The sequence below is a fragment of the Tauraco erythrolophus genome, chromosome 1, assembly GCF_009769465.1.
Source record: "Tauraco erythrolophus isolate bTauEry1 chromosome 1, bTauEry1.pri, whole genome shotgun sequence".
NCBI classification, from domain to species: domain Eukaryota; kingdom Metazoa; phylum Chordata; class Aves; order Musophagiformes; family Musophagidae; genus Tauraco; species Tauraco erythrolophus.
Genome location: NC_141465.1, coordinates 113,620,516 through 113,628,252, shown reverse-complemented (window position 1 = coordinate 113,628,252; position 7,737 = coordinate 113,620,516).

Here is a 7,737-nt window from a genome sequence, read left to right as displayed (position 1 = left end):
CAGCTTTTTTCAAACCCCAATTCACTCATTTGTGTGGGATGCTTTTCTGCTACTTTATTTATGGGATTACATAAATGAGCCATTAAAAATGTAAATCTTCAGAACAGTTGAATAATAAAGATTTAAACAATAAGCTCAGGGCGGTACAGTACAGAAACTTCCCCGAACCGGCAGTACTGCACCGTCGTGGCTATGGCAACAATAGGGGGTTGAGGGAAAGAGAGAGCGAGGAGGCAAATAAAACGTCCCGGCATTGTTACAGTCCCTGGCACCACAGAAAGATTAGGGATTTTTTTTTGCTTGCAGAGTATTAGAACAATAATGAAGATGTGCCATTATGCGCCACAAAGGGGACCATGCCATCCCTCACATAGCGCAGGTGTCAAAACAATCGGGCTGGCCACAGAATTGAGTTTAAGTGAAGTTTGTCCCACCTCACCACGAAGCGTTTAACCCTTCCTGGGCCAGAGCCAGCTACAGACATGCCATGGCTAGCGCAGGCTCTTTTTTCCTCTCTCCTGTGCCGTTAGGCATCTGGTCTGAGCATCTTTCTTCATCAGCGGGAGCAACAAAGCTCTACACCATGTACCTTGCTGAGGAGGAACTGGCTGCAGGTTTTATTTGGTTTTCCTTGTGCTTATAGCACGTTAGAGTACCTGGGGAGGCAATAACACAGTGAAGAATCATACTGAGGTTTAGCTAAGTCCTGCTGCAGCCTTTTCTCTGCAAAGGATAAAAGGATAGAAATAGCTTCTAAGCTCTGTTAAGCTCAAAATTGTGAGCTTCTGATTTTCCCTGTACAGCTGTGCTTTTTAGGTGTCCCATAATAATCTTCATACGACAGCTGTAGTGCAGACGACTGAGATACCACTGGTGTTTTAGACGTGCACACCTTGAAGACAAGCTCAGAGCCACATCAGTGCCCTCCCTAGAAGCAGATTACAGCATGTGGTGCACTATTTTAATCAGTTTTTCCTATCGTTCCATTCTGGGAACCCAGTAGTTATTTTGTGTAAGTAAATTTGGGAGAATAAATTTGGGAATTTGTAGAAAATTCCACAGTAAATTTGGGAATTTATAGAAAAGACATATTACCTCCCTATTTCAAAGGTCAGCACTCTCTGGATTTTAATATTTCTAACCTAAAGGCAAATGTGTGCCCCTACCGTGCTAATTTGTACGCTGAGAGAAGGGCGAGGCTGGGGCCCAGCCTCCATTGCTGCCCAGTGAATCATGACTCACAGAAAAAACAACGATCACACCAAACCTGAGCTGTGTTTGTAGGTCTCACCGTGGTGAAAACAGCTACATTCAGATACAACATTTTGGATTGCTTGGGCTTGTAAAACTTATAAATTAAGTGCCACATGGAAAAAAAAAAAGTTACATTCTTCTGCAAATAATATAAGTAGACATGATGTGACATGGCTTGCAAGTGAAGTCTGCTACAACGAGTTTTTGTGCATCACTGTATTTGACTGACCTTTAAAAATTTTTCTTATTTCAGAACTGTGGGGCTTGGGCAAGATTCCCTTCTTACATCTATGCAAATCCTTAAACTTAGAGGAGTTACTGTGAATTCTTGCTGGTGAAAATTAGAAGTTGTTCCATAGTCTCTCTTATCCTTAAAGTTCAACAGCCTTTGTTGATTCTTGCTGTCTTTACTTTCTGAAAACTGTTTACAGTAGTGTACCAATGTCATAATGAGTTTTTGCCAGGTTATAATGGCCAGCATTCGACTTAGAATCACAAAGGGGTTGAAGTTGGAAGGCACCTCTGGATGTCACCTGGTCCAACTCTCCTACTCAAGCAGGGCCACCTATAGTTGGTTGCTCAGGACCATGTCCAGACAGCTTCTGAATATCCCCGAGGAGTTATGAGTATCTCCAAGCATCCTAGCATTACATCATCGTATTATGCTGATGTATTATAGGTGTAACTTCTATTGATAACAATGGGACTGATTTCATTGTGTGTAGACAATAGACACCATAAAAGCATGCCAACCTCCTGAAGTTTTTTACCTGCTGTAAAAGGAAAGGAAGAATTCCTGGTAGTGGAAACAGGGAAATATTTAAAGAATACATTAATATCAACTATGATAGCATGATGAAGTTTATTTTCTAAATGGTGGCTCTCCCAATGGGGTTTTATGTTTGGGGTGAAGGAAGGGAGAGATGAAAAGGGAAAATGGATTTGTTGGCAAATTAGAGAGGTCACAAGGATGCAAGATGTGGACAACTTTGCGTTAATGAGGAAAGTCTTCCTCTGGATTGCATATGAGACTTTTTGAGACACTGGATTTATCTCAGGGCAGAATTTAGATTTTACGTTGAATAGATTCTGCCCTTGGTCAGATCGGTGGACTTGGTGGTATTTCCATATCCAGATGCTTCTGCTTTATTGTGTGTAATTCCCTTAAGTACAAATGATTATGGTACTAGTTTGTACGGCTGTGGGCACTAAGAAGACAAGTCATGGACCGCAGCCCCATCCAGTCCCAGAGCAGAGTGACTGGCCATGCCTGCTCCAAGCCAGCTGCCTGTGCATGGCAGCAGTGCTCTCACATGGAGCAGGAGGATGTGATTCACATCTGTAGCTTATTCTGTGTTGCATTTAGATTCTACCTTCACTTGCCTGATTTCAGTCTCAGGCGAGCAAGCCCATGCAACGGGCAAGGAGTACAGGGCTGCTGCAATCCAGCTTTGTGCAGTGCCATCCACCAGGTAGGGAGCACATACAGAGGAGGTGCACGTGTTGGACAACCCCTTCAGAAGTTCCACCTCTGTGCACAAAGTGAGGGGCAGTGCAAAGGAGAGCTGGCCTTGAGGAAGATCTTCCACAGGTTAATGAGATGTGTGCATGTTCAGGCTTTGCCCCCATTGTGGTCTGAGTGATCTGAATCTAGATCCTTAAATATATTTGAAGAAGTAGTCATGGGCTACAATCCTGGTTGCTTCAGTGAGATCGCTGAACATTAGTTTTAACCTTTTTCATCCAAAAGCAGGTGCTTCATGGAAAATAGAGACTTAAGATCAGCCATTCCATCATCTTAATGTACATAGGTTTTTTCTCTTCATTCTACGTCAGCTTAATTAATTTATTTTTGAGAGGAAGAAAAGGCTGATCCCACAGTAAATGTGACCAAAGAGATTTTTCCAATGTCCTGTCTATGAACTCTGTGTGGCCAGTGATCCTAATCCCTGTTCTGGTTTTCAGTGGGGCAACTTGTAAGTGCCTGCAAGGAGAAGGGCAGGAGAGGAGCTGGCGAGCTCCCCTGGTAAGTAACCTCAGAGGTTCTCAGCTGGTGGGCATTTCGTGGTCAAAGAGCTCCAATGGGTCATGGCTGTGGCTGCACTCCAGCCTGGTTAAGGCTGAATCCGTGTGGCAGTATGGGACATACGCACCAGTCTCATAGTGGTAACTCTACTCTAGAATGGAGAAGCAAAACAAAACAAATTCCAAATCTCTTCATGATACACCTCTTGCAGGAAAAATCCCTCTTTCAACCACTGGATTTGGTTAATGATGGTTTTGAGTATTATACCATTGCTTCAGTCTCTATATGAAAGCAAATATTTTTTTCGTTTCCAAAGTTGACAGAAAGAGAACTGCAGCCTTCGACGATTTTTCCTACATCTCACTGGCAAGCCAGGAATTGGACCCTGAAGATATCAGGGCACAGGGTCGAGGAAGTTCTGGTTTACACAAAAGGCAGGTTTACAAGGTGAAGTGCACAATGTATTAAATGTTTCCCAGTAGTTCATTTGTCTAAGTCAGACTGTGGTCTCTCTGGTATCCCAAGCGGTTCTCCTCTTTCTTCCTTCAGTCACCAGCACTGAAGGTCCTATTTAACTTGAAAATTCTTTTATAATATAGGAATTAAAAGCTTGGACGGCACCAGCAGAGAGGGAGCTTTTTTAACGATCTGACATTGCATGAGGCAGCTTCTTTCCTTCAGGCAGGATCTGATACCAAGCTCCAGGTCTTTGCTGTGCCAGTGTCACCAGGAGCATTCTTCTTCCTCCTGCCTCATCTTGCTGCTTCTCCAAGCTGCTGAGAGGCACTACAGAAGATCACCTGCACCCACGAGGAGGCTCCACCAAACTGCTTCATGCTGCTGTCCTGGGTTGCAAAAGCTCATAAATACAAGCTTCAGTGGGGGAGAAAGATCAGGATGACCATCTCCTCTAAGAAATATTTCAGGGAAGAGAAAAGCCAAATTTCGCATCTGGCTTTATAGAAGGGAGGCTTCCCTTTCAGCCTTCCCAACGTGCCAGTTTTTAAGTACTTTGGCTGGTATTTAAATGGAGGTGGAAGTCATCAGTGAATGTGGAGTCCTAGGTTGGAGAGATGCATCAAGATTGGTCTAGGAGTCTCTCAAAGTCCTGCTGCAGGAGCAAGGAAGTCGGCAGAGGAGCTGGTGGGATTTGCAGCCATCTCCTGAGTTCCTCGGAGACTTCAGGGCAGGCCTGGCCTGGGTACTGGCTGTGTGAGGGTGAGGATGGGACAGGTGGGCTAATGAACGCCCTGCTCAGGGCTGTGGTAGCAAACTGCAGCCCCGGGTGCGATTCACACTAGCCTTGCTCCTTTGCAATATCTCAGGCAGGAAAGCAATTGCTGCCTGACTGAACTGGGAATGTCCTCTGCATACCTGGCACCAGTGTGAGAGCTCACCAGGGCTAAAGGCCACGAGACTTACAGCTGCAGAGCTCCTCCATGTCCTCCGGGTGGAAAGCTTGCTGTCTGGGTCAACGTGGTCCTCACTTGTTTAATTGCTTCAGGTTGAAAATGCAAACCAATAAAATGAGCTCTTTTAGGGGGAAGGATGAAAGAATGAGAACTGAAGGGTGTCTCTCAGCCTCATGACTATTGCTCAGGTGGGTCAGTGCTTTCTCAACAGCCCCGAGGTTAGCAGAAGGCGTGACCATCAAGTAGCAGAAAGCTGAACTCCCTTTGAAATTGAGAGATTGAAGGAGCCTCACCATAAGCTCTTCCTTCCTCCTCCTGCCTGCGTCAGTGCGCCTGTCTCCAGTGCTCTGCTAGGACCTATCACAGAAGGTGGCCAGGAGCCAAGGTTGCCAGAGCCATCGTTGCTCAGTTAAGCCACAGACAGGTGAAAGCTGAGGTCCTTTGGAGTAGCAATAGCCATGGCTAAGGGATGCCCTTGCAGGGTGCAGGGAAAGCACTGTGTGCAGGGAGAGGTGGTGTCTGCCACAGCCTGGAAAAATGGGATTCTCTTGGGGCAGCAAGTCCTTCTTCTGACCCAGAAAGGAGGCAGAAACCTTCTCAGCCTGAAGGCTGCAGCTCCTGTTTCAGGTCTGAAGAAAAACTTCTGCACCTGAAAGTTCGTTTCTCCATCTCTACCTATTAGCCTAATAAAAAGCTTCCACTATACTGTTGTAAGATACTTTCTTTGCTTCTTTCTCCTTTCTTTTTTAATCTGTTTCCCCTCAAATGAAAGTGCTAATTTGACATCCTAAATATAGCTGGATTTTCCCCTATCATAAACCGTGAATATAATTGCAGGAACAACATTGACTATTGCCACACACTTTTTTTTTTTTTAAAAAAAAAAAAGAATCAAACAACTAAAAATAACCAGTGTGAATTCAAAGCACAAGTGAATGGAGCCCGCCTCATTCATAAATGTCATATGAGACTTTGGTTGAAAAAGGCGAGCCCGTCGTCCCAAGGCCAGCAGCTGTTGTGATGTCGAGCAAAATGGATACAAATGGGTATTATTTTAAGGCGAAATGCTTAATCCCAGGCCTAACAAGCCCACTGTCCTCTCCGTCACCCGGTGTCACACAAGCCATGATCTCCAGTAGAGGGCTTGATTGCACAGGAAATAAAATTCCCTGGCTGTGCCCTACCAAACCCACAAACGCCCTGGCAATGTTTGAGTTACTATGGCAATCACAAAATAGGAAGGCCTTTTCTTCTTTTCCCCATCTCTGCATGCAGCCGCAGGCTGCTCCTGAATAGCTCACATCTGCAAAAAGTTTTAACACGGTACTCAGATAAAGAAAAGGATCCCAAAAATGGGCACTGACCCGTCTCAAAAAATGTTGCAAATTTTATATACAAGAATCGGGGAACTGTGCCACTTTGCGCAGGTTATGTCATAATGTGAACAAAAAGGGATAAAAGCTGATGAAGGCTTTTGCTGTCAAATATGGAGAGAGGGGAAAAAGCAGAAGTAAATGACAGCTTTAATGCAGATGTAAGAAGAAAAGTCAAAGATGGGTGACAGAAAGTTGCTGGTCAATGAATAAGGGAAAAATTTCGAACACAAAAACCAGACAAAAGAGTAAAATACAATAAAAATCTCACTATAGAGAATACTGAGAAAAGTCCCAAAAGCACAGTGAGCAAAATCTTGGAGCTATCAAACCATGTGAAACAGACATGTGGTTCTTTAGAACGGCCCATTTCAGGCATTAATAGCTCCCATTATAAAGGAGGAACCTGATCTCTGGCCTGGAAAGCTTTCAAGAATCAGACTTTTTACAACAAAATTGAAAAGCAAAACAAAACTAAACCTTTCTGCCTTGCACAAATTAACTAGGATTTTGGTCTTTCTAGACAAATTTGGTCCTGCATAATGAACTGTTACACATTTCACCACTTTTCCTTGAACAAATGCTTTCTGGTAATGGAGAATAATTATGTATTTAAATGGAGATTTGCTTTCTGGCAGATCTTACGATTGTGTGCTTTCTGCCAGTACGCTTTCCACCATTAAAATATATTTATTGTTTATCATAGAAACTTACCTTTACCAACAAGCTGATTTCAGCCACCTAATTTAGATGCCTGAGTAGTGGATGTGTGTTAAGTGCCTGACAGTCTCACTGGCCTATTTAATCCCAGTGAGAGGAAAGGTATGAGTCCAGAATTTAACATACAGGTCTGCTGCTCTGTGCTGATTTTGCCTCAGGTGCCTGGATCTGTGGTGTGGGAGCTGGAAAGTGCCACCACCACCTCCAAGTACGATAGCTGCATCTCACAAGAAGATTCAGTAAGAGTAAATTTACTCTTAATTTGTTCTTAATCTTAGGTTCAACTGACATGTTATAGCTCCTGAAAGTATCATTGCACTTTAAAAGCTCTTACTGACAAGTCACATTAATCACTAGCATCTGAGAAAGGCTTAATGTGGGGAAATGAATGAAAATGGCATAAACAGTTCACAAAAAAAAGTCCAAAGGGCCGAAAGAAGCCCCAAATCCAGTAAAAGTGGGACTGCATTATACATTCATTGACTCTTGTTCTTTTGGGGGTGTTTTGGTATGAAAAGAAAGAGACAATAGAAGACAATAGCGGTACCTTATCAAAGTTCATTCAAGCAGCTATTTCAAATACTTTTAACGGCTTGTCACTGGGTCTTGCAAGTCTCCGAGAGTCTAAACACTCTGTCACATTTGTGTACTAACCACTTAAAGTGCTGCTAAAGCCTTTTGACCTGGGCTGACTCTCCTTTATCTAGGTCAAAATGCAAGGCAAAGCCTTTGTGTTCCACAGCCTTCATTAAATTCATTGATTTGACCTGTATTTTAAAGACCAAAAGTCAAATGGAATGGGAAGTTAAAGTTCCCATACAAAATCTTCCACCGAGCACTTCACTGCCTCCTTGAACTATGTAACATTCAGAAAAGGCCATCTCACGGCCATTTGAAGTGTGGGCTATAGCTGGAGTGGCAGTTTTGTCCAGTTTTTTCAAGAGCATTGAAG